At 44.4% G+C, this 27,965-nt stretch overlaps 1 protein-coding gene across 7 annotated transcripts in view; it reads right to left on the minus strand.

Annotated features, from left to right (window-relative positions):
• Positions 1 to 27,965, minus strand: part of SEMA6B (semaphorin 6B) — a 974,413-nt gene that overhangs the window by 643,744 nt on the left and 302,704 nt on the right. The gene's annotated exons all lie outside the window — the stretch shown is intronic.

A 27,965-nucleotide genomic window follows, 5' to 3' on the forward strand; every position in this document is an offset into this window, starting at 1 on the left:
GTGAGAGGGGGGGATGTAAATCACTGTAGTGTCCCGGAGCGCAGTGAGGGTAGCGGGGAGAAAGTATGTCGGAGCCCGGGCGGCAGTAGCTTTTCCTGCTCCATGTTGGAGCTGGAGTAAATTTAGTAAATTTTTATGGCCGTTGCGACAGTTTATTGCGCAACTGCGACTGTCTCAGTTAATAAATTCCTGACCACTGCAAGTCAAAACTGAAAACTTGCGTAAATTAAGCGGGAATTTTTTTTTTTACTTTCTAGCTCTTGCTAGGGAAAGTCGCACAATTTATAGGGTAGGCGCAATTGCGACAATTTTGCGCCAAAAATAGTCAGAAAAAATGACTAAACCCCTTAGTAAATGCCCCCCATAGTGTTTCTGACTTCAGGTTTTGATCTTTGGCTCGGCTTTTTGACTACTTTCCTGCTTAGTGTTCCTGTACTCCACTATTTTCTGAAACCGACCTCGGCTAGCCTGACATTGATTTAACCATGTGTCTTAGTGTATCACTGTTGGTTTGTGTGCCTCCAGCTGTTTCTTGACTCCTACTGTTTTTGTATTTTATTATATTGACAACACTGCCCTAGCAGGGAGAGTTTGTCATCTTGGTTGTCGATACGTCACTTATGGCGGATAGGCAAAAGGTAGGGACAGTGGCTATGGGTGAGTTAAAGCTTCACTGTTCCATGTCCAAACGTGACACATAACCTCTAATATTATTCCTCTGTAGAAAAACATCCCTGTCCCCCTTGAACTTCTTTAGTGAGTCAGACATCACAAAATCATGTGGCAACATAAATCCACTCCACAGAGGAGAGAAGAAAAATTGCCTGATGGCACCAACCGTTGGTAAAATACAATGTAATTCCAGGTGGAATTGATAAATAGTAGGTTTTTATTTAGCATGTCTTTAAAACAAACTCGTTTTGGGACGCATGTCCCTTTTTCAATGTGAACAAGGCTGAGTCCCGAAACGCATTGTAAAGGGGTGCTAAATAAAAACCTGCTATTTATCAATACCACCTGGAATACTTCGTATTTTACAGACGGTTGGCGCCATCAGAACCCAGTATTTTTTTTTTCTCTTCTCTGTGGAGTGGATTCGTGTTGCTAACATCTGCAAGGAGCTGAGCCCTAGTCTGACAACGGGGTGGCTGCACCGTTATTGTAGCACAAGTTACTATGGCTGTTGTGTCCCTTACACGACAAGAAATGGTGAGAAAACCCCTTTCGATTTGAATGTCCACATCAAATATATTACCCAGATTAACTTCCTGTTTGTGGCACATTAGTATATGTGAGGGGGGGGGGGGACTTTTCAAGATGGGTGGTGACCATGTCGGTCATTTTGAATCCAACTTTTGTTTTTTAATAGGAAGAGGGTCATGTGACACATCAAACTTATTGGGAATTTCACAAGAAAAACAATGATGTGCTTGGTTTTACCTTAACTTTATTCTTTCATGAGTTATTTACAAGTTTTGTACCACTTATAAAATGTGTTCAATGTGCTGCCCATTGTGTTGGATTGTCAATGCAACCCTCTTCTCCCACTCTCCACACACTGATAGCAACACCATAAGAGAAATGCTAGCACAGACTTCCAGTATCCGTAGTTTCAGGTGCTGCACATCTCGTATCTTCACAGCATAGACACCAAAAATGACCCCAAAGATAAAAGTCTAAGGGGGCCAGATTGGGAGACCTTGGGGGGCCAGATTGGGAGACCTTGGGGGGGCCATTCAACTGGCCCACAATGACCAATCCACTTTCCAGGAAACTGTTTATCTAGGAATGCTCGGACCTGACACCCATAATGTGGTGGTGCACCTTCTTGCTGGAAAAACTCAGGGAACGTGCCAGCTTCAGTGCATAAAGAGGCAAAGGTTCACACCGGTCCGGTGCAAACAAATTGTGGATATTTCACAGTGCTGTCCACACTCAGGTAAAAGAAAGGTTCTTTTATTTCTTTACATGTAAAGTGTTTCAAGGACGCTCCATCCTTTTCATCAGACATGTTAAAAATGGATAAAAGCAGGGATTATATACTGACTGTTGGGCAAGACCGTAAAAACGGAAATTACCTCACAAGAAATTTGCATGAAATGACGTCTTACATACAATAAAAAAATCTCAAAAAATAAAACAATAAATGAAAAATAATAATAAATAAATAGATACATAGAAATACATAACTTATTTCCTATATTGCTCCAGACATATTATTGACTTGTCTTTTCTATGGTCTCATTTAAACCCCTCGGCCACAACATGTTAAGGGAATAAATCCAGAAGGATTCCCTATTAATTAGCTATTGAAAGCGATCACTATGTTCAGAAGAGATGCTTTCCAGGATGATCGATTTTAAACATTTGTGGTTGCTATTATGCTGAGCCATGGTATGTCTCGACACACTGTGTGATATAAAGTTATTTTTAATATTATACCTATGTTTATTTATGCGGGCTCGTACAGTTTGTATCGTACGGCCCACATATTGAAGCACGCATTCAAATACGAGTAAATATATAACGAAGGAGTCGGAGCAATCTAGTTTTTCTTTCAGAGGAAAAATCTCACCCGTAGAGAAAGACATCACAGAGTCGCATGGAGGAACCGCAATCCATTCACAACACAAGCAGCGTTTATTGCCGCAGCGATATGTACCGATCAAGGTGGACTTACAGGAATTATATTTACTAGCTATATTTTTTAAAATACTTGGGGCTAGATGATTTTTTAAGGTTTTAGCTCGTCTAAAAGTTAAAAAGGGACGTTTTGGAAATAAAGATTTTAAAATAGGATCCATCATGATTATTGGCCAATTTTTAGTTAATATATTTCTTATTTTATTTGTGGCACTATAAAAAGTGGTAATAAAATGTAATTTAGGTACCTCATTTTCCTTTTGTTATACACCATATTTAGTCAAGTCAGTTTGTTTCAATCCCTCTACTTTTTTGTAGACATTATTCCAGATTTTTTTAGGGTAGTTTTTCTCCCTAAAACGCTTATATAAAATTTTTGATTGTTCCTTAAAATCTTCGGAGAGATGTAAGGCGAACTTCGGAAGAGATGGGAATACCGGCGCTGACCAAGGAGAGGACAATAGAGCCAGGTGTGTAGCGAACAGATTTAATCCAATGCGACGCGTTTCACCGCGCTTGCGCGGTTTCATCAGGCATAACAAACACTTCTCAGGGAGGAATTTATATACACGCAGGTATTAACCCCTACCTGACAAAGTAGATTTTCACATCAAATATATACTCATAAAATACATTTAAACACTTAAAGTATATGTACTCCTAAAATGCATCAAGGAAATATAATAATTAATAAACAATTAATAAAACAAAAAATTTAAACAAAAAAATTATTATTATAGTAAAAAGACAAAATAAGAAAAAAATGGGATAAAAGAAAATAGGGGAAGGACAAGGCACGCATAATGCATGGGACATAAAAAATATATATATATATGCGCATACATACACATGTATGTTAACGCAACCCCTTCTGTATATGGTCAGGATATAACAAATAACACATATATATACATACATACATATATATATATATATATATATATATACATATGTATATAGACACATGTGCATATAGACGTACACGCACACGAACACATCCATATACATACATATAGGAACATAAATAAAATTAAACCAGGGATAATATTAATAATAATAATAATAGATAGAGGATCAAATAAAATAAAACTTTTTTACATAAATATATATCTATAAAAATATATCACATGGAACAAAATAGTTCATAACAACAATCTTATACTGGAAAAAATCAGAACTACCCCAGTAGTCCGAACTGGCGTTACAGGATCTCTAATTATTGAAATAAAAAACGCTCAATGTGTACTACTACTTACTAATATTTAGCACTTAGTTAGAGTACTCCGGTGAAAAAAAGGGGGGGGGGGGAGGGGAAATGGATCGTTGGTGTACAGTTGTGGAGGTGACCACATGAGAATATGGGATAACATGAGACCGCAGAGAAGTTGTCTTTACCTAAAAATAGGTGTTATTTAACATTCTCTATGGTCTCATTAAGCCCATTAGGGGTCAATGTTAAGAGCTTGTGAATACAGTAGGATTCACGATTAATAAGACGTTGGTACCTGTTTAAATGATCAGATGGAATTGTTTCAAGGATTGTTAGTTTTAGAGACTCCAAATTATTATCATGTTTAAGGGTAAAATGTTTTGACACGCTATGCAGCAGATATTTATGTTTGATGTTCCATCGGTGTTTATTCATACGTGCCCGCACTGTTTGTACAGTGCGGCCTACGTATTGAAGATTACAACTGCATGTTAGTAAATATATTGCAAAAGAAGTGTTGCATGTAACCTTATCCTTAATATTATATGATAACCGGGTTTGGGAGGAAAAAAATGATGTGGTTCGTTCTTTGATTAGACTGCAACAAAGACAGCGTGAAATCCCACAAGGGGTACAAAAACCATCTCTAGATGTTACGAGACATGATTTGGGCTTATATTTACCTGGAGCTACTATATTTTGCAGGGTGTTCGCCCGTCTAAAGGTAACTCTGGGAGTAGAAGGGATTAACTCCTTAAGGACTGGATCTTGGAGTATGATTGGCCAATGTTTGTGTAATATTTGTTTTATTTGTGAAGCTTCCTTGTTATAATTAGTCACAAAATTTATTTTAAATTCAGAGGTTTGTACATAAGAATGGTTATTTATATTATTGGTAGAGCTATTTGGAATATTTACTTTCGGAATAACTAAATCTAATTGTTTTTTATTTTTCACTTTATTGTAGGAATTAATAAGGAGTTTTTTTGGGTACCCCTTTTCCGCGAAACGTCCCCTAAGGACAGCAGCCTGCGCATCGAAATCCTCATCAGAGGTACAATTTTTTCGAATGCGCAGGTACTGTCCATAGGGGACAACCCTCAGCCATACCGGATAATGTGCACTGTCGAAATTAAGAAAACTATTAATATCCACTTTTTAAAAAAATGTTTTAGTGGAAATTTGACCTGTTTCTAACCTCGTAAGTTCTAAATCTAGAAATTGGATGGTATTAGTAGAATAGTGCATTGTAAATTGTAGACCCCAAGAATTCTGATTCAACTCATAGACGAAATTTTCAGCCTCAGAAAAAGTGCCTCCCCAAATAAAGAAAAGGTCATCAATATACCTACGAAAAAAGTTGACTAAATTAGTGAAATCCCGGGACTGTGCCATGACAAGGGACTCGAAGCGCCCCATGAAAAGATTTGCATAACTTGGGGCGAATCGAGTCCCGATGGCACAGCCCCGGGTCTGTCTGTACAAATTATTATCGAAACAAAAAATGTTATGTTCTTAAATAAATCTAATAGATTTTAATAAAAATAAAGATTGGTTTATGGATAGGGAGGAGTCATTCCCAAATGTATCCTGAATGGCATTCAAACCCAATTCTGTATCAATATTAGAATAAAGGGAACAGACGTCCAAGGTTAAAAAGGAAAAACTTTTGGGCAAAGTTATTGTGCTAAGTTCGTGTATGAGTTGAGTGGAATCCTTCAGGTACGAAGGGAGGCAGACAACATGGATCGTACCCAGAGAGTGGTGGTCAATGATTCGTACTCTGATTGGTCCCCGGTAATTAGTGGTGTACCCCAAGGTTCAGTACTGGGCCCGCTGTTGTTTAATTTATTTATCAATGATATAGAGGATGGTATTAACAGCTCTGTTTCTATCTTTGCAGATGACACCAAGCTTTGTAGCACGGCACAGTCTATAGAGGATGTGCATAAGTTACAGGATGACTTGGATAGACTAAGTGTCTGGGCATCCACTTGGCAAATGAGGTTCAATGTGGATAAATGTAAAGTTATGCATCTGGGTACTAATAACCTGCATGCATCGTATGTCTTAGGGGGGATTAAACTGGCAGAGTCACTGGTAGAGAAGGATCTGGGTGTACTTGTAGATCACAGACTACAGAATAGCATGCAATGTCAGGCTGCTGCTTCCAAAGCCGGCAGGATATTGTCATGTATCAAAAGAGGCATGGACTCAAGGGACAGGGACATAATACTCCCCCTTTATAAAGCATTGGTACGGCCTCACCTGGAATATGCTGTTCAGTTTTGGGCACCTGTCCATAAAAGGGACACTGCGGAGTTGGAAAGGGTGCAGAGACGCGCGACTAAACTAATATGGGGCATGGAACATCTTAGCTATGAGGAGCGATTAAAGGAGTTACAATTGTTTAGTCTTGAGAAGAGACGTTTAAGGGGGGATATGATAAACGTATATAAGTATATTAATGGCCCATACAAAAAATATGGAGAAAAACTGTTCCAGGTTAAACCCCCCCAAAGGACGAGGGGACACTCCCTCCGTCTGGAGAAGAAAAAGTTTAGTCTCAAGGGGCGACACGCCTTCTTTACCGTGAGGACTGTGAATTTATGGAACGGTCTACCTCAGGAACTGGTCACAGTAGGAACAATTAACAGCTTTAAAACAGGATTAGATACATTTATGGAACAAAATAACATTAATGCTTATGAAGAAATATAAAATCCCATCCCTTCCCCAATATCGCGCCACACCCCTACCCCTTAATTCCCTGGTTGAACTTGATGGACATATGTCTTTTTTCGACCGTACTAACTATGTAACTATGTAACTATGTAACATACAGCTGTAAAAAAAGATCTATAAAGTGTGAGAGATTGGCTGTCATAGAGCCCACCCCAGAGATGATGGGGCGGCCAGGGGGTTTATTGGGATTTTTATGTAATTTGGGAAGGTAATGGAAATACGGTAAATTATAATGTTTAATAGACAAAAAACTTTGTTCTTTTTTATTTAACAAAGAACCATGAGCAGCCTCCTTGATTAGGTTACAATATAATTCAAAATAAGTGGTAGATGGATTAGTAGATAATATCTCATAATAATTTGTATCTGATAAAATATGAAGTGACTCCTCCACATATGCACCACGATCCAAAATTACAGTTCCGCCCCCTTTATCAGCGGGGCGGATAATTACATTTTCATTATTTTGTAAAGTTTTTATAGCCGCCCGTTCGGACTTACTGAGGTTGTCCATACCCTGACTGATGACAGATTTATCACATAATCTATTAAAATCTCTATTCACTAATGAATAAAAGGTATCTAAGAAATTTCCCCTATGATGCAAAGGGTAAAAATTGGATTGAGGTTTTACATCTACATGTCTAATAAGAGCATCACACTGATGTGGACTAGGAAAATTATCTGCTTGTGCATCACCTGAGTTTATGTCTTGCCCCTGGTTTATTTTCATTTTATCAATAATAGAAAAATGTCTATTTAATGTCAACTTGCGTATATAACTATTCAAATCGAGAAATAATTGAAAGTCATTAGGGCGAGTAGTTGGGCAAAAGGAGAGACCCCTAACTTATAGGTTAATCTCCCCCTCTGTCAAAACATACTGTGATAAATTAAAAATCTTTATTTGGTTAGCTTTAAATTGCTGTGCACACGAGTTGGATTTTTTAGAGGAGGACCTGCCTCCTCTGCAGCCTCTATATCTATTTTTCTTTTTATAGGTTTTTTGTTGTTGTGGTTCCTTGGTGATATCGGTGCAACCGGAAAATAGTGTGTGATCGGGAAGTGATCGGAGTTGGCTGAAATCGATGTGAGGACAGTGTTTACACTTGGGGTGCGGGAGGCTAAAAAAGACACCGAGGACGTGTTTATACTTTGTGTATTATAAACATCAGAATTATCATATAAAGTAATAAGGGAGGAATTCAAAAGGTCCTCCACATTTCCATGGTGTATCGGACTCTGTGGTATTAGTGGGGGGAGAAGAGGACAGACCATGTTTGGGGATGGACGGTCTAAGGTGTGTACAGCTAATGTGTCTGAATGGACGTTTAAATTCGTGTGCGTTTTTGTAGATTTTTGTGTAATGGGGGACTTCGATGAATTCCCAAAAGTTTTAGTGTCTGCTGTGTTTGTTGTTTCCAGAGAAAAATTCTTAGTGAGTGCTGTGTTTGCTGGAGAATTCTCAGTGGGTGCATTTTTAGATTTGTGATGAGTGGAATTAATGATCGTACGAGCATGTTCAAATTTACGTTCAGATGTAATCGGTATTTTATTACTAATCTGAGGGTTATACTGTTTTTTCATGTGGTGCTGGTTGACCTTCTCATTCACCTTGTTATTAGGATTGGGGGAAAAAGAATCCACTCCATCAAATTTATTTTTTGAGAAATTAGGCTTGGGCCATTTATGAATTTGGCCACAGGCATAATCATTTCTGTCACAATTAAATTTATGGACTTTCTTATTTATAGTTTCTATTTCCAGTTTCTGTAATCTATTAAGAATTACCCCATCAGTTTTCTGGTACTCGGAAAAATTAGAAAATATTGAGAGGTCATGCTTAATATCACAAGCTAATTTTCTTGCATCTAGTGCTGCAGATCTGCGTTTAGCAATCAGTCTTCCCATGAGACCGCGAGAGCACTTTTCTCTGTATTCATCCCACTCTGTGGAAAAAACAGAATCCTCCAGAAAGGAAGACTCGAATGGTAACCTCAACCCGCGAGGGGTGAAGTTTTCTGAGAGGTAACGAGACAAAAACAGGGCATCAATGCTATGTTGTAATTCAATTTTACAATACTTTTCATATTCGTAAAACAGATCTGACATCATTTTAAAGTCAGCTTCAGAGATGCTTTCTGTTATTTTAACAGTTTCCTGTATTGTTACTTGGTTAGACACTCCAATAAGTTGATTAATAAGAATGTCTCGTTTTATATCACGGTACTGGAGAAATTCCATAGTGAGACCTGAACAGTCTCGATTATAACACAAAACTTTGTGATGTAAGGTAAATCCAAGAGATACTTAACAATCCTATAGGGAGCAGCACTGTTTGCAAGGATTCCTCAGGAAATCCAGGTCGAAGTGAAGACCAACAGATCTGTAAAGCAAAGAGAAAAACAGGCGCTCCCTTGTGAAGAACCAACGGGATCACAGGTGTGTGGGAGGGGAGGGAAAAAGTGAAGGCTCACCCTGCCAGGTTGTGTGCACTCCCACACAACCAAGATGTGCGTTTGATATAATGATCCCGGTCTGCAGCCTTCCCAGAGATAGCGGAGAGATGTAAGGCGAACTTCGGAAGAGATGGGAATACCGGCGCTGACCAAGGAGAGGACAATAGAGCCAGGTGTGTAGCGAACAGATTTAATCCAATGCGACGCGTTTCACCGCGCTTGCGCGGTTTCATCAGGCATAACAAACACTTCTCAGGGAGGGATTTATATACACGCAGGTATTAACCCCTACCTGACAAAGTAGATTTTCACATCAAATATATACTCATAAAATACATTTAAACACTTAAAGTATATGTACTCCTAAAATGCATCAAGGAAATATAATAATTAATAAACAATTAATAAAACAAAAAATTAAAACAAAAAATTATTATTATAGTAAAAAGACAAAATAAGAAAAAAATGGGATAAAAGAAAATAGGGGAAGGACAAGGCACGCATAATGCATGGGACATAAAAAATATATATATATGCGCATACATACACATGTATGTTAACGCAACCCCTTCGGGGAAAGTGCAGTTTTTTCTTATTCTACGATACTGACCGTAAGGAATATTTGTGAGCCATTTTGAACAGTGACAACTGTCAAAGCCAAGGAAACTATTCACGTCTACTTTTTATAAAATGCATTTTTGTGCATATTTTGAAATCCATGTTTTAAAAATTTCTAAGTCGAGAAAGACGATTTAATTAAATGAAAAATTCATAGTAAAATTTAAACCCCAATCATTATTATTTAAAGATTCCACAAAAACCGAAGCTTCTTCCTGTGTCCCCTTCCATAAAATAAATAAATCATCATTAAATCTCTTAAAATATAAAATGTTACCATTAAAATGCCAGGGGGACTGTGCGATGGACACACTCTCGGAAAGACCCATGTAGAGGTTTGCATAACTGGGTGCGAAACGTGTGCCCATCGCACAGCCCCTCGTCTGACGATAAACCACATTGTTGAAAGAAAAAATATTGTGATTTAAAATAAATTCAATTGAATCAAGCAAAACTTGGGATTGAATGTTAGGTAATGATTCATCTTTATCCAAAAAATGTGAATTCAGGTAGAAGAAACAGACATGGTCGCACATCTACAATCTTGTATAATGATCTAATTGCTTCTCAGCGTAATATCAAAAACTAACAGGTTGTTAGTATACATTTTTGATCAAAAAGTACAAGCCCATTCGCCACGTCAAGGCCTCCTATTTAGAGTGGGTCCCTAACGTCCCTAGCATAAAATGGCGTAGCACTGGGCGGCGACCACCACCGCCGCCGCGACACCAGTGCCCACGGGGGGGAACGACCCACTGGCAGAGCGGCCCCAATGCCACTCAAACCAGTCTATGGGTCGCACCCCCCACAGACACGGCTCCACGGCAGCAATGGATGCCGCACAGCACCACACCAGTGTGAACAAGGTGTAACAGCACACTTACCATGCTCTCCCAGTCAGACTGGGAGGCTGCTAGGAAAGAAATGGCCCTTGTGTAGCTAACTACTACTTATATAGGGTTGGGCTCAGGGGGTGGGGAAGAGTGCAGACACATGTTCAAACAAAAAAAAAAAAGAGGGGATAGAAAACACAATGTGAATTCAGGTAGAAGAAACAGACATGGTCGCACATCTGCAATCTTGTATAATGATCTAATTGCTTCTCAGCGTAATATCAAAAACTAACAGGTTGTTAGTATACATTTTTGATCAAAAAGTACAAGCCCATTCGCCACGTCAAGGCCACCTATTTAGAGTGGGTCCCTAACGTCCCTAGCATAAAATGGCGTAGCACTGGGCGGCAACCACCAGTGCCCTTAACCCTTTTTCCTCAAGTATATGTGCTAACATCTAAGGTTAAAAATGCAAAATCTCCTTCTATATTTAGAGTAGATAATTCATCGATCAGCTGTGTGGAGTCTTTTAAATATGCAGGTAATTCTAAAACATATGCTTGTAAAAAGAGGTCCACATAATGTGACAGATGACAAGTAATTGCATTCATGCACGAGATTATTGGGCGACCCGGGGATTTTTTTATGTCCTTATGGACCTTGGGGAGGTAATAAAATGCAGGTAATGAATATTGTCTAACTTGTAAAAAGTCTTTCTTCTTTTTATTTAAAATATTGTTTTTGTCTGCTTCCTGTGTTAAATTATTATATTTTTTAAAATATTCCACTGAAGGATCTGATGATAAAATCATATAATACTCAGAATCCCCTTAGCACGTTGTGGCCGAGGGGTTCAAATGAGACCATAGAAAAAACAAGTCAATAATATGTCTGGAGCAATATAGGAAATAAGTTATGTATTTCTATGTATCTATTTATTTATTTATTATTATTTGTCATTTATTGTTTTATTTTTTGAGATTTTTTTAATTGTATGTAAGATGTCATTTCATGCAAATTTCTTGTGAGGTCATTTCCGTTTTTACGGTCTTGCACGACAGTCAGTATATAATCCCTGCTTTTATCCATTTTTAACATGTCTGATGAAAAGGACGGAGCGTCCTTGAAACGCGTTACATGTAATGAAATAAAAGAACCTTTCTTTTACCTGAGTGTGGACAGCGCTGTGAAATATCCCCAATTTGTTTGCACCGGACCGGTGTGAACCTTTGCTTCTTTGATTTCCCATGCTGCTGCCTGGGCGGGATTAGCTGCAGTCTGCAATTTGGATCTACATTCACCTCCGAAAGGAGATCATGTGCATGGGAGTTGTGCCTCTATCTGCTGCACAACCTCATCTGGTGAGTCTTTCCTAAACCTAGGGGCTCCCCCCTCCTCATCATTCATCCTACATATTGGAGCGCTCTGTTTTCCCTTTTGTCTTTCAGTGCATAAAGAGGGAAACACATCATCATGTAGCAATTTCGCATATCCAGTGGCCTTGAGGTTTCCATTGATAAAGAATGGCCCCACTATCTTTGTACCCCATATACCACACCATGCCATAAATTTTTGTGTTCCAACAGTCTTGGAGGGATCTAGCCAATGTGGGTTAGTGTCAGACCAATAGCGGTGGTTTTGTTTGTTAACTTCACCATTCACATAAAAGTTTGCCTCATCACTGAACAAAATCTTCTGCGTAAACTGAGGGTCCTGTTCCAATTTTTGTTTTGCCCATTCTGCAGCACCTGAAACTACAGATACTGGAAGCCGGTGTTGCTATCAGTGTGTGAAGAGTGGGAGAAGAGGGTTGCATTGACAATCCAACACAATGGGCAGCACATTGAACACATTTTATAAGTGGTCAGAAACTTGTAAATAACTAATGAAAGAATAAAGTTCTGTTAAAACCAAGCACATCATTGTTTTTCTTGTGAAATTCCCAATAAGTTTGATGTATTGAAAAAATAAAAATTGGATTCAAAGTGTCCGACTTCGAAATGGCCGTCATGGTCACCACCCATCTTGAAAAGTTTCCCCCTTCACATATACTAATGTGCCACAAACAGGAAGTTAATATAAATGGCCCACCCTGTATATAGTGATTAACATCATTTGGCAGAGATTTCTAAATTCTCAATGCTCTTACAGTAAAGAATCCTCATCTGTGATAACGGTGAAACCTTTTTTCCTCTAGACATAGAGGATGCCCCCTTGTCATGGTCACCGGCCTACGTATGAAAAGATCACTAGAAAGATCTCTGCACTGTCCATTCATATATTTGTACATTGTGATCAAATCACCCCTTAGATGTCTTTTCTCTAAACTAAATAACCCCAAGCTTGATAACCTGTCTTGGTACTGTAATCCTTCCATACCATTAATTATCTTTGTCGCCCTCCTCTGCATCCTCTCCAGTTCAGCCATGTCCTTTTTATATACAGGTGCCCAGAATTGGACACACTAATCCATACGTGGTCTGACTAGTGATTAATATAAAAACTATGCCTCCCTTCATATATACCATGGCGTTGTTAGCCTTGGCAGCAGCTGCCTAGTACTGATCCCTAAAGTTGAGCTAACTGTCCACCAGTACCCCCAAATCTTTTTCGGTAGGAGTTTTACCTAATTATTATTTAGCACATAATTGTGCATTTTGTTTTTATGGCCCAAGTGCATAACCTTTAATTTATCCACATTAAACTTAATTTGCCATGTCTGTGCCCAAGCCTCCAGCTTCCCCAGATCCATCTGTAATATGTAATCATCCTCTGTGGTGATCACCCTACCCAGTTTAGTGTCATCTGCAAATATAGAAATTCTACTTTGTAGAAACATTAATAAACATATTGAAAAGAAGTAGACACCAGTGGCGGCCATATCACTTGTTCAGCCGGTTCGGCTGCACAGGGGCCCAGCGTGTTAGGGGGCCCACCTAGTAGCCCAGGTCACAGCCTGGGCCTCACAGTCTGGGCCCCTGTAGGGCCCCCTTCCAGTACTTCATACTAAATGCTGCAGCAACAGGTCCCGGACCTGCCGCTGACAGCAGTAATTTACCTTTAAACCGGCCGGGCCAGGTGCTGATGGGAACAGACGTGCCCCGCGCAGGCACGCACGTCTGTTCCAAGCCCCTGACGTCACGTGTCATGGCCTCTGACCCCGGCAGAAGCGACAGGAGCAGCAAACTATCCCGCCTCACAGCCGCATCGCTGAGCAGATGAGGTGAGGAGAGCGACGGTCGGGTGCAGGGCGGGGGGGGGGGGGGGGGGAGGGATTGTAATGATGATGAAGAGGACAGGAGGGGTGTTGAAGAGGTTGGTGGTGTAATGATAAGAAGGATTGTGGGTCTGGGAGAGCGTAGTGTTGATAAGGAGGATCAGAAGGGGGGTCAGGGGTGTAGTGATTAGGGGGTTTAATGTTGATGAGAAGGACTGGGGGGGTGTCAGCTGTGTAATAATGATGAGGTGCTTAAGGTATATGAGGTGATGAGGAGACTGAGGATGGAGTGCGTGGGGTGTATGGGGTGATGAGGAGACTGAGGATGGAGTGCATAGGGTGTATGAGGTGATGAGGAGACTGAGGATGGAGTGCATGGGGTGTATGAGGTGATGAGGAGACTGAGGATGGAGTGCATGGGGTGTATGAGGTGATGAGGAGACTGAGGATGGAGTGCATGGGGTGTGTGGGGTGATGAGGAGACTGAGGATGGAGTGCACAGGGTGATGAGACTGAGGATGGAGTGCATGGGGTTTATGAGGTGATGAGGAGACTGAGGATGGAGTGCATGGGTTGTATGAGGTGATGAGGAATCTGAGGATGGAGTGCATGGGGTGTATGGGATGATGAGGAGAATGAGGATGGAGTGCGTGGGGTGTATGGGGTGATGAGGAGACTGAGGATGGGGTGCGTGGGTTGAGGAGGAGACTGAGGATGGGGTGCATGGGGTGTATGAGGTTATGAGGAGACTGAGGATGGAGTGCATGGGGTGTATGAGGTGATGAGGAGACTGAGGATGGAGTGCATGGGGTGTATGGGATGATGAGGAGAATGAGGATGGAGTGCGTGGGGTGTATGGGGTGATGAGGAGACTGAGGATGGAGTGCATGGGGTGTATGAGGTGATGAGGAGACTGAGGATGGAGTGCATGGGGTGTATGGGATGATGAGGAGAATGAGGATGGAGTGTGTGGGGTGTATGGGGTGATGAGGAGACTGAGGAAGGAGTGCATAGAGTGATGAGACTGAGGATGGAGTGCATAGGGTGATGAGACTAAGGATGGAGTGCATAGGGTGATGAGGAGACTGAAGATGGAGTGCATGGGGTGATGAGGAGACTGAGGATGGAGTGCATAGGGTGATGAGGAGACTGAAGATGGAGTGCATGGGGTGATGAGGAGACTGAGGATGGAGTGCATGGGGTGTATGCGGTGATGAGGAGACTGAGGATGGAGTGCATGGGGTGATGAGGAGACTGAGGATGGAGTGCATGGGGTGTATGGGGTGATGAGGAGACTGAGGATGGGCTGCATGGGGTGTATGGGGTGATGAGGAGACTGAGGATGGGGTGTGTGGGGTGTATGGGGTGATGAGGAGACTGAGGATGGAGTGCATGGGGTGATGAGGAGACTGAGGATGGAGTGCATGGGGTGTATGAGGTGATGAGGAGACTGAGGATGGAGTGCATGGGGTGATGAGGAGACTGAGGATGGAGTGCATGGGGTGTATGAGGTGATGAGGAGACTGAGGATGGAGTGCATGGGGTGTATGAGGTGATGAGGAGAGTGAGGATGGAGTGCATGGGGTGTATGGGATGATGAGGAGAATGAGGATGGAGTGCGTGGGGTGTATGGGGTGATGAGGAGACTGAGGATGGAGTGCATGGGGTGTATGAGGTGATGAGGAGACTGAGGATGGAGTGCATGGGGTGTGTGGGATGATGAGGAGAATGAGGATGGAGTGCGTGGGGTGTATGGGGTGATGAGGAGACTGAGGATGGAGTGCATAGGGTGATGAGACTGAGGATGGAGTGCATAGGGTGATGAGACTAAGGATGGAGTGCATAGGGTGATGAGGAGACTGAAGATGGAGTGCATGGGGTGATGAGGAGACTGAGGATGGAGTGCATAGGGTGATGAGGAGACTGAAGATGGAGTGCATGGGGAGATGAGGAGACTGAGGATGGAGTGGCCCCTGTAGGGCCCCCTTCCAGTACTTCATACTAAATGCTGCAGCAACAGGTCCCGGACCTGCCGCTGACAGCAGTAATTTACCTTTAAACCGGCCGGGCCAGGGGCTGATGGGAACAGACGTGCCCCGCGCAGGCACGCACGTCTGTTCCAAGCCCCTGACGTCACGTGTCATGGCCTCTGACCCCGGCAGAAGCGACAGGAGCAGCAAACTATCCCGCCTCACAGCCGCATCGCTGAGCAGATGAGGTGAGGAGAGCGACGGTCGGGTGCAGGGCGGGGGGGGGGGGAAGGGATTGTAATGATGATGAAGAGGACAGGAGGGGTGTTGAAGAGGTTGGTGGTGTAATGATAAGAAGGATTGTGGGTCTGGGAGAGCGTAGTGTTGATAAGGAGGATCAGAAGGGGGGTCAGGGGTGTAGTGATTAGGGGGTTTAATGTTGATGAGAAGGACTGGGGGGGTGTCAGCTGTGTAATAATGATGAGGTGCTTAAGGTATATGAGGTGATGAGGAGACTGAGGATGGAGTGCGTGGGGTGTATGGGGTGATGAGGAGACTGAGGATGGAGTGCATAGGGTGTATGAGGTGATGAGGAGACTGAGGATGGAGTGCATGGGGTGTATGAGGTGATGAGGAGACTGAGGATGGAGTGCATGGGGTGTATGAGGTGATGAGGAGACTGAGGATGGAGTGCATGGGGTGTATGGGGTGATGAGGAGACTGAGGATGGAGTGCACAGGGTGATGAGACTGAGGATGGAGTGCATGGGGTTTATGAGGTGATGAGGAGACTGAGGATGGAGTGCATGGGTTGTATGAGGTGATGAGGAGACTGAGGATGGAGTGCATGGGGTGTATGGGATGAAGAGGAGAATGAGGATGGAGTGCGTGGGGTGTATGGGGTGATGAGGAGACTGAGGATGGGGTGCGTGGGTTGAGGAGGAGACTGAGGATGGGGTGCATGAGGTGTATGAGGTGATGAGGAGACTGAGGATGGAGTGCATGGGGTGTATGAGGTGATGAGGAGACTGAGGATGGAGTGCATGGGGTGTATGGGATGATGAGGAGAATGAGGATGGAGTGCCTGGGGTGTATGGGGTGATGAGGAGACTGAGGATGGAGTGCATGGGGTGTATGAGGTGATGAGGAGACTGAGGATGGAGTGCATGGGGTGTATGGGATGATGAGGAGAATGAGGATGGAGTGTGTGGGGTGTATGGGGTGATGAGGAGACTGAGAATGGAGTGCATAGAGTGATGAGACTGAGGATGGAGTGCATAGGGTGATGAGACTAAGGATGGAGTGCATAGGGTGATGAGGAGACTGAAGATGGAGTGCATGGGGTGATGAGGAGACTGAGGATGGAGTGCATAGGGTGATGAGGAGACTGAAGATGGAGTGCATGGGGTGATGAGGAGACTGAGGATGGAGTGCATGGGGTGTATGCGGTGATGAGGAGACTGAGGATGGAGTGCATGGGGTGATGAGGAGACTGAGGATGGAGTGCATGGGGTATATGGGGTGATGAGGAGACTGAGGATGGGCTGCGTGGGGTGTATGGGGTGATGAGGAGACTGAGGATGGGGTGTGTGGGGTGTATGGGGTGATGAGGAGACTGAGGATGGAGTGCATGGGGTGTATGAGGTGATGAGGAGACTGAGGATGGAGTGCATGGGGTGATGAGGAGACTGAGGATGGAGTGCATGGGGTGTATGAGGTGATGAGGAGACTGAGGATGGAGTGCATGGGGTGTATGAGGTGATGAGGAGAGTGAGGATGGAGTGCATGGGGTGTATGGGATGATGAGGAGAATGAGGATGGAGTGCGTGGGGTGTATGGGGTGATGAGGAGACTGAGGATGGAGTGCATGGGGTGTATGAGGTGATGAGGAGATTGAGGATGGAGTGCATGGGGTGTATGGGATGATGAGGAGAATGAGGATGGAGTGCCTGGGGTGTATGGGGTGATGAGGAGACTGAGGATGGAGTGCATGGGGTGTATGAGGTGATGAGGAGACTGAGGATGGAGTGCATGGGGTGTATGGGATGATGAGGAGAATGAGGATGGAGTGTGTGGGGTGTATGGGGTGATGAGGAGACTGAGAATGGAGTGCATAGAGTGATGAGACTGAGGATGGAGTGCATAGGGTGATGAGACTAAGGATGGAGTGCATAGGGTGATGAGGAGACTGAAGATGGAGTGCATGGGGTGATGAGGAGACTGAGGATGGAGTGCATAGGGTGATGAGGAGACTGAAGATGGAGTGCATGGGGTGATGAGGAGACTGAGGATGGAGTGCATGGGGTGTATGCGGTGATGAGGAGACTGAGGATGGAGTGCATGGGGTGATGAGGAGACTGAGGATGGAGTGCATGGGGTATATGGGGTGATGAGGAGACTGAGGATGGGCTGCGTGGGGTGTATGGGGTGATGAGGAGACTGAGGATGGGGTGTGTGGGGTGTATGGGGTGATGAGGAGACTGAGGATGGAGTGCATGGGGTGTATGAGGTGATGAGGAGACTGAGGATGGAGTGCATGGGGTGATGAGGAGACTGAGGATGGAGTGCATGGGGTGTATGAGGTGATGAGGAGACTGAGGATGGAGTGCATGGGGTGTATGAGGTGATGAGGAGAGTGAGGATGGAGTGCATGGGGTGTATGGGATGATGAGGAGAATGAGGATGGAGTGCGTGGGGTGTATGGGGTGATGAGGAGACTGAGGATGGAGTGCATAGGGTGATGATACTGAGGATGGAGTGCATAGGGTGATGAGACTAAGGATGGAGTGCATAGGGTGATGAGGAGACTGAAGATGGAGTGCATGGGGTGATGAGGAGACTGAGGATGGAGTGCATAGGGTGATGAGGAGACTGAAGATGGAGTGCATGGGGAGATGAGGAGACTGAGGATGGAGTGCATGGGGTGTATGCGGTGATGAGGAGACTGAGGATGGAGTGCATGGGGTGATGAGGAGACTGAGGATGGGCTGCGTGGGGTGTATGGGGTGATGAGGAGACTGAGGATGGGGTGTGTGGAGTGTATGGGGTGATGAGGAGACTGAGGATGGAGTGCATGGGGTGAGGAGGAGACTGAGGATGGAGTGCATGGGGTGAGGAGGAGACTGAGGATGGAGTGCATGGGGTGATGAGGAGACTGAGGATGGAGTGCATGGGGTGATGAGGAGACTGAGGATGGAGTGCATGGGGTGCATGGGGTGATGAGAAGACTGTGTATGGGGTGATGAGGAGACTGAGGATGGGGTGTATGGGGTGATGAGGAGACCGAGGATGGGTTGTGCGGGGTGTATAGGGTGATGAGACTGAAGATGGGGTGCGTGGGGTGTATGGGGTGATGAGGAGACTGAGGTTGGGGTATATGGGGGTGATGAGGAGACCGAGGATGGAGTGCATGGGGTGATGAGGAGACTGAGGATGGAGTGCATGGGGTGATGAGGAGACCGAGGATGGAGTGTGTGGGGTGTATGGGGTGATGAGAAGACAGAGGATGGGTTGTGTGGGGTGTATGGGGTGATGAGACTGAGGATGGGGTGCGTAGGGTGTATGGGGGGATGAGACTGAGGATGGGGTGCGTGGGGTGTATGGGGGAGATAAGGAGACTGAGGATGGGTTGCGTGGGGTGTATGGGGTGATGAGGAGACTGAGGATGGAGTGCGTGGGGTGTATGGGGTGATTCAGTGGTGTATAGTGGTTGGCAGTATTAAATTAATAGAATACAGTGGTTGGCAGTATTATATTCATGGAGTACAGTGGTTGGCAGTATTATATTCAGGGTACAGTGGTTGGCAGTATTATATTCATGAAGTACAGTGGTTGGCAGTATTATATTCAGGGGTACAGTATTTGGCAGTATTATATTCAGGGGTACAGTGGTTGGCAGTATTCAGGGGGTACAGTGGTTGGCAGTATTATATTCAGGGGGTACAGTGGTTGGCAGTATTATATTCAGGGTACAGTATTTGGCAAGGTTATAATGATTATTGTCTTCATACAGAGGATGAGGATCTACTGACAAATTAAGGAACCAATAATGTGTGGGTGTCAGACTCTGCAGAGAAGATGGAAGAAGTCCTGGTGTCTGGACCAGATGAAGAAGAAAAGTAAAGACAACAGAGAAGACGTCACTCAGGTCAGTGATATCATTGTGTATTTTCCTAACTGTCCCATCAGAGCTGTAGTCACTGATATCATTGTGTAGTCTCCTGACTGTCCCATCAGCTGTAGTCACTTCAGACATGATGGGAGTTGAAGCTTTCCAACATCTGGGGAGCCACTTGAACCAAGGTGATTGGTGGGGGTCCCATGAGTCAGACCCCCACCATAAAAATGGGCTGTTTATTTTAAAATGCCTGGGCCTATTTTTGGTACCAGTCTGGCCCTGCCTGTAAGTCACTTCTATCACTAAGGATAAGAAGCCAAGGAACCAGGGGGTGCCAAGGGGTGGCGTGCTAAGTCCAGGGGTGCGAATGTAAAGGGGAGCACTGCCCTCTGCCTCCCAGCTAGATACGGGTCAGGCTGACCTGGGGGAGTACTCACGGGGCCTGGACCGCACACTGAGAGGGACAGGGCCACCCGGAGCCCACCTCAGGAGCCGTTCCATCCACCTGCGCTGGACAAGGCAAGTGGCGACACTACACGCGCGGGGTAAGTGGAGGCCCTCCGGTGGGGTCTAGGTACATGAGGGGGCACATTCCTTGCACAGGGGCCCTCTGCTGTCTGTGTCCGCCCCTGGTAGACACAGTACTGACCCCTGTGGTACCCCACTTGTAACTGTCACCCAAGCAGACTAAGTTCCATTGATACTCGCCCTCAGCTTCCTGTCACTGAGCCAGTTGCTAAACCATTTACATATATCCTTCCCTAGTCCCAGCATCCTCATTTTATGTACTAACCTTTTGTGTGGCCAAGTATCAAACTCCTTTAAAAAGTCAAGATATATAACGTCCACAGCTTCACCCCGATCCAATCTATATCTGACCTCCTCATAGAAGCTGATCAGATTAGTCTGACAGGACCAATCTCGCATAAACCCATGTTGGTGCTGTGTCAGAAGGTTATTTTCATTAAAGGGGTACTCCACTGGAAAATATTTCTTTTAAATCAACTGGTGCCAGAAAGTTAAAAAGATTTGTAAATGACTTGTATTAAAAAAATCTTAATCCTTCCAGTAGCTGCTGTGTGATCCACAGAAAGTTATTTTCTTTTTGACTTTCTTTTCTGTCTGACCACAGTGCTCTCTGCTGACACCTCTGTCCATGTCAGGAACTGTGCAGAGCAGAAAAGGTTTTCTACTGGGATTTGCTCCTGCTCTGGACAGTTTATAAAATGGACAGAGGTGTCAGCAGAGAGCACTGTGGTCAGGCATCTCTCAGAATACCCTCAAAAATCTTACTCACTACAGATGTTAAACTTACAGGTCTAAAATTCCCAGGATCCATTTTTTTTACCCCTTTTTGAATATTGGTATCACATTTGCTAAGCACTAGTCTTGTGGAACAATTCCTGTCATTATAGAATCTTTAAATATTATAAATAAGGGTCTATCTAGCACGGTACTTAATTGCTAAACCCTGGGATGGATGCCATCTAGGCCCAGTGATTTGTGTGTTTTATGTTACTAAGGCAGCTGTGCACTTTTTCTAGGTTTAAAAATGTGCGATCTACTGGAGAATTTGTTCCCTCCCCCTGTTATCTGACATTGGATTCTCTTTGTAATACAGTAGAGAAAAAAGTTATTTAGTAGAGTGGCCTTTTCCTCATCCTCTTCCACCATTACACCCAGATTATTTCTTAAGGGGACAACAGTCTTAAGTATTACTACAACAAGGTAGCACCATGCCTCAGGAATACAGGTCAATATAATTATCAATAGCAAGGGGAGACACCTGAATTAAAATCTATCATTTAGCCCTTACAGGACCCAGGGCGTATGGATACGCCTTCTGTACCTGGGTCTTAAGGACCCAGGGCGTACCTGTACACCTGTGGGAATTTCGGTCCCTGCCGCGCGCCGGGCAGGGACCGGACTGGGGTGACTGCTGATATCGATCAGCAGGCACCCTGCGCAAATGCCCAGGGGGGGGCCATCAAACCCCCCCCCCCCCCCATGTAGGAGGTGCCACCCCTCCTATCCCTGCTATTGATAGTCAGACGACCAATAGCAGATCGGGGGCTTTCGTTTTCCCCGTTCTGCCCACCCACAATAGGTGGGGCAGAACGGGGAACCGAAGGGGACAGGGCGCCGAAGATCCACTTACCTTTCGGTGGAGGCTGCTGGACGCGATCGGCTTCGGTGATCGGCGCGGGCGGCATGTCGTGTGGCAAAAGAGGACGGCTCCCTGCATCCGACAGAAGCCGGTAAGTTGCCTAGCAACATCTAGAGGGCTACAATCTGAGACTGTAGCCCTCCAGATGTTGTAAAAAAACTACAACTCCCAGCATGCCCAGACAGCTGTTTGGGCATGCTAGGATTTGCAGTTTTGCAACAGCTGGAGGTCTACAGTTTAGAGACCACTGCACAGTGATCTCTATACTGCCCTCTAGATCTTGCAAAACTACAACTCCTAGCATGCCCACACAGCAGTTTGCTGTCTGTGCATGCTGGGATTTGTAGTTTTACAACATCTGGAGGTCCACAGTTTGGAGATCACAGTGCAGTGGTCTCCAACTGTAGCCCTCCAGATGTTGCAAAACTGCAAATCCCAGCATGCCGAAACAGCTGTCTCGGCATGCTGGGAGTTGTAGTTGCATACCTCTAGCTATTGCATAACTACATCTCCCAGCAAGCCCTTCGGCGATCAGTACATGCTGGGAGTTGTAGTTTTGCAACAGCTGGAGGCACACTGGTTGGAAAACCTTCAGTTAGGTTAAATTACCTAACTCAGTATTTTCCAAACTGAAGGTTTTCCAACCAGTGTGCCTCCAGCTGTTGCAAAACTACAACTCCCAGCATGTACTGATCGCCGAAGGGCTTGCTGGGAGTTGTAGTTTTGAAACAGCTGGAGGTTTGCCCCCCATGTAAACGTACAGGGTACATTCTCACGGGCAGGTTTACTGTAAGTTTCCTCCTTCAAGTATGAGCTGCGGCAAATTTTTCTCCACAGCACAAATTTCTAGCGGGAAGCTCACTGTAAACCTCGGCCAGTGTGAATGTACCCTAAAAACACTACACTACACTACAATAACACATAATAAAGGGCATAACACCCCTTACACTGTGCCCCCGAATAAAAATGAAAAACTTATTGTACGTCAGTGTTTCCAAAACGCAGCCTCCAGCTGTTGCAAAACAACAACTCCCAGCATTTCCGGACAGCCACTGACTGTCCAGGCATGCTGGGTGTTTAGCAACAGCTGGAGACACCCTGTTTGGGAATCACTGGCATAGACTACCCCTATGTCCACCCCTATGCAATCCCTAATTTAGTCCTCAAATGCGCATGGCGCTCTCTCACTTAAGAGCCCTGTCGTATTTCAAGGAAACAGTTTAGGGCCACATATGGGGTATTTCCGTACTCGGGAGAAATTGCACTACACATTTTGGGGGGCTTTTTCTCCTTTTACACCTTATGAAAAGGAAAAGTTGGGGGCTACACCAGCCTGTTAGTGTAAAAAATTTTTAAAAAATTACACTGACATACTGGTGTTGCCCCATACTTTTCACAAGTGTTAAAAGGAAAAAAAGACCCCCAAAATTTGTAACGCAATTTCTCCTGAGTACGGAAATACCCCAGATGTGGGCGTAAAATGCTCTGTGGGCGCACAACAAGTTTCAGGAGTGAGAGCGCACCATGTACATTTGAGGCCTAAATTGGTGATTTGCACAGGGGTGGCTGATTTTACAGCGGTTCTGCCATAAATGAAAAAAAAGAAATACCCACATGTGACCCCATTTTGGAAACTACACCCCTCACGGAACGTAACAAAGGGTATAGTGAGCCTTAACACTCCACAGGTGTTTAACGAATTTTCATTAAAGTTGGATGGGAAAATGAAAAAAAAAATTTTTTCACTAAAATGCTGGTGTTACCCAAAATTTTTCATTTTCACAAGGAAAAATAGGAAAAAAAAGCCCCCCAAAATTTGTAACCCCATTTCTTCTGAGTATATAAATACCCCATATGTGGATGTAAAGTGCTCTGCTGGCGCACTACAATGCTCAGAAGAGCACCATTGGGATTTTGAAGAGAAAATTTGTCTGGAATTGAAGGCCACGTGTGTTTACAAAGCCCCCATAGAGCAGGAACAATGGACTTATGTGACCCCATTTTGGAAACTACACCCCTCATGTAATGTAATAAGGGGTACAGTGAGCATTTACGCCCCACAGGTGTCTGACAGATTTTTAAACAGTGGTCCGTGAAAATGAAAAATTTAATTTTTATTTGCACAACCCACTGTTCCAAAGATCTGTAAAACGCAAGTGGGGTGTAAATACTCACTGCACCCCTTATTAAATTCTGTGAGGGGGTGTAGTTTCCAAAATGGGTTCACATGTGGGGGGATTCCACTGTTCTGGCACCACGGGGGGCTTTGTAAACGCACATGGCCCCCGACTTCTATTCCAACCAAAATCTGTCTCCAAAAGCTCAATGGCGCTCCTCCTCTTATGATCATTGTAGTGTGCCAGCAAAGCACTTGATATCCACACTCAGAAGAAATGGGGTTACACATTTTGGGGGTCATTTTCTCCTATTACCCCTTGCAAATATGTAAAATTTGGGGGAAAACCAGCTTTTTTGTGAAAATTTTTTTTTTTCATTTACACATCCGACTTTTACAAAAAGTCGTCACCCCTGTGAGGTGTTAAGGCTCACTGTACCCCTTGTTGCATTCCTTGAGGGGTGTAGTTTCCAAAATAGTATGCCATGTGGTTTTTTTTTTTTTTTTTTTTTTGCTGTTCTGGCAGCATAGGGGCTTCCTAAATGCGACATGCCCTCCGAAAACCATTTCAGCAAAATTCGCTTTTCAAAAGCCAAATGTGACTCCTCTTCTGAGCATTGTAGTGCATTAGCAGAGCACTTGACGTCCACACATGGGGTATTTCCATACTCAGAAGAGATGAGGTTACAAATTTTGGGGGGCATTTTGTCCTATTGTCCCTTGTAAAAATGTAAAATTTGGAGGAAGACTAGCATTTTAGTTAAAAAAAATAAATAAATCATTTACACATCCAACTTTAACAAAAAGTCTTGAAACACCTGTGGGGTGTTAAGGCTCACTGGACCCCTTTTTACGTGCATTGAGGGGTGTAGTTTCCAAAATAGTATGCCATGTGGGTTTTCTTTTTGCTGTTCTAGCACCATAGGGGCTTCATAAATGCGACATGCCCCACAAAAACCATTTCGGAAAAACTTGCTCTCCAAAATCCCACTGTCGCTCCTTCCCTTCTGAGCCCTCTACTGCACCCGCCGAACACTTGACATACACATATGAGGTATTTCCTTACTCGAGAGAAATTGGGTTACATTTCTCCCCTTTTACCACTTGTAAAAATTCAAAAACTGGGTCTACAAGAACATGCCAGTGTAAAAAATGAAAATTTTGAATTTTCTCCATCAATTTGCTGCTATTCCTGTGAAACACCTAAAAGGTTAACAAACCTTTTGAATGTAATTTTGAATACTTTGAGGGGTGCAGTTTTTATAATGGGATCATTTGTTGGGTATTTCTAATAAGAAGGCCCTTCAAATCCACTTCAAAACAGAACTGGTCCCTGAAAATTTCGATTTTGAAAATTTTGTAAAATTTTGTAAAATTGCTATACTTTGAAGCCCTCTGATGTCTTCCAAAAGTAAAAATATGTCAACTTCATGATGCAAACATAAAGTAGACATGTTGTATATGTGAATCAATATATAATTTATTTGGAATATTCATTTTCCTTATAAGCAGAGAGCTTCAAAGTAAAAAAAATGCTAAATTTTCTATTTTTTTCATAAAATTTTGGCATTTTTCACCAATAAACGATGCAAGTACCGACAAAATTTTACCACTAACATAAAGTAGAATATGTCACCAAAAAAACTATCTTGAAATCAGAATGAAAGGTAAAAGCATCCCAGAGTTATTAATGCTTAAAGTGAAAGTGGTCAGATGTTTAAAAAATGGCCGGGTCCTACAGTGAAAATTGGCTGGGTCCTTAAGGGGTTAATTATCATAAGAAACATGTAAAGATACCCCACAGACTTAACAATTGTGAGTACACCAAAAGGTGAATAGTAAATATCAAAAATTGTGAATTGTCAATATGCAGTGCTCAAGTAGGAAAATATCAGTCCTTAGCTAAGTTAGGTGCTGTGTCACGTCACAAGTAGATACTGGTGCATATTTTGATGAGACTTTTTCTACATTTTTTAGGGTATACAAAATGACCAAAAATATAATTTTGGACTTTGGAATTTATTTACGTATACCCCATTAACTGCGCAGTTAAATTAATGTTATATTTTTATAGTTCGGACATTTAAGTTTTTAGGAAGGGGTTAATGTGGTTTTATTCAGTTTTTTTTTACCACTTTTTGTCCCCTTAGGGGACTTTTAGGAGGAGTCATTAGATTTCTCATACAGATCAATGTTGTTCCATAGAACCACATTGATCTGTATGCTCTGTGCTCGATTGATAAAGCCTTGTCCTGCCAAGCTTTATCATTCTCAGTGCAGCAGCCATGGAAGGAGAGGTAAGCCCCCCCCCCCCCCCCGGCTTCCTCAGCAGTGGATCGGCCCCCCGCGATAATGCTGAGGGAGGGCGGTCCACCCCACTGGACCACCAGGGAGCGTTTACATGGTCCTTTAGACCCCATTGTCAGTTTTGACAACGGCGCTCTAAAGGGTTAATTGCCGGCTGCGCCGATTGCCACATGTCGGCTATTAACGCCTCCCTCAGCTACAAGAATCAGCTGAGGGCCGTCCAGTATGGCGCAGGCTCGAGTCGGGAGCCCGCGCCATACCCTGTTAACGACACAAGGACGTTGTGACACTCACCGGAGAAGACTGGAGGTGGATCCGCTGAGCACCGCGTGGCAGATGTAGAGAGCCGCACCAGGGAGCGGAATCTAAGACGCCGCTGGTCTTCACCAGAGCCCGCCGTGAAGCAGGATGGACTTGCTACGGCAGGCGACGTCCAGGTCGCTTCCGCTGGTACGACTCGACCACGCGGGCGGCCGAGGTGGTACTTGGCACAGAGAGTAGTCACCGGGAGGTAGGGAGCGGGCAACCTGTCGGGCTGATGGTAGGTCGTGGGCCGGGTAAAGCTAAGGTCTGAGGCTGGAGACTGGGTACGTAGTCAGGGACGTAGCAGAAGGTCAAGGGCTGGCGGCTAAGGTACGAAGTCGGGGACGTAGCTAAAAGGTCAGGTAGCACAGGTAGTCAACAGTAGTGGTACGCTTTCTCTAGGGCAATAGCACAAAGATCCGGCAGGGAACAAGGGAAGTAAAATGCTTAAATAAGGTGGGACCAACTAGGTGACAAATAGAAAGGGTACTGCCCCTTTAAATCTCACAGAGTGGCGCGCGCGCGCCCTGGGGGAGAGACGCGCGCGCACTAGCACTGCAGGAGGATGCACGGGAGACGGGCCGAGAGAAGCCCAAGGACGCGGCTCCCGTGCGAGCGGGACGAGGATGCTGCTCAGCGGGAGTGACAGAGGAGGAAGGTAAGTGGCGGGGAGGAGAATGCCGGGGCACGGGCACACAGGAGCGGGAGAGGAGGCGCCGACGGCCCCGCGCAGGGCATCGGGACACGGTGCGGGCCGTGACAGTACCCCCCCCCCCCCCTTTGGCCCTCTCTTCCTTTTTGAGTTGCAGGAACTTCTGGATTAAGTTCTTGTCCAGGATGTTCTCTTCGGTTTCCCACGACCTCTCCTCAGGACCAAATCCCTTCCAGTCAACCAAAAAGAACCGTCTTCCTCTGGAGAGTTTGGAGGCAAGAATTTGTTGCACTTCAAAAATGTCAGAGACACCAGAGATTGGAGATGGAGTACAAGACTTGGTGGAAAATCGATTCAGGACCAACGGTTTGAGGAGGGAGACATGGAAGGTGTTAGGGATACGAAGAGAACGAGGCAGGAGCAACTTGTAGGCCACCGGGTTAATTTGACGTAGAACCTTGAATGGGCCCAGAAAACGAGGTCCTAGTTTATAACTGGGCTGTTTAAGGCGAACATGCTTGGCGGAAAGCCACACCTTGTCACCGGGACGGAAAATTGGTGGAGGCCTTCTCTTCTTGTCAGCCTGGAGTTACATACGGGAGGAAGCAT

This window comes from Hyla sarda, chromosome 1, assembly GCF_029499605.1.
Source record: "Hyla sarda isolate aHylSar1 chromosome 1, aHylSar1.hap1, whole genome shotgun sequence".
NCBI lineage: Eukaryota > Metazoa > Chordata > Amphibia > Anura > Hylidae > Hyla > Hyla sarda.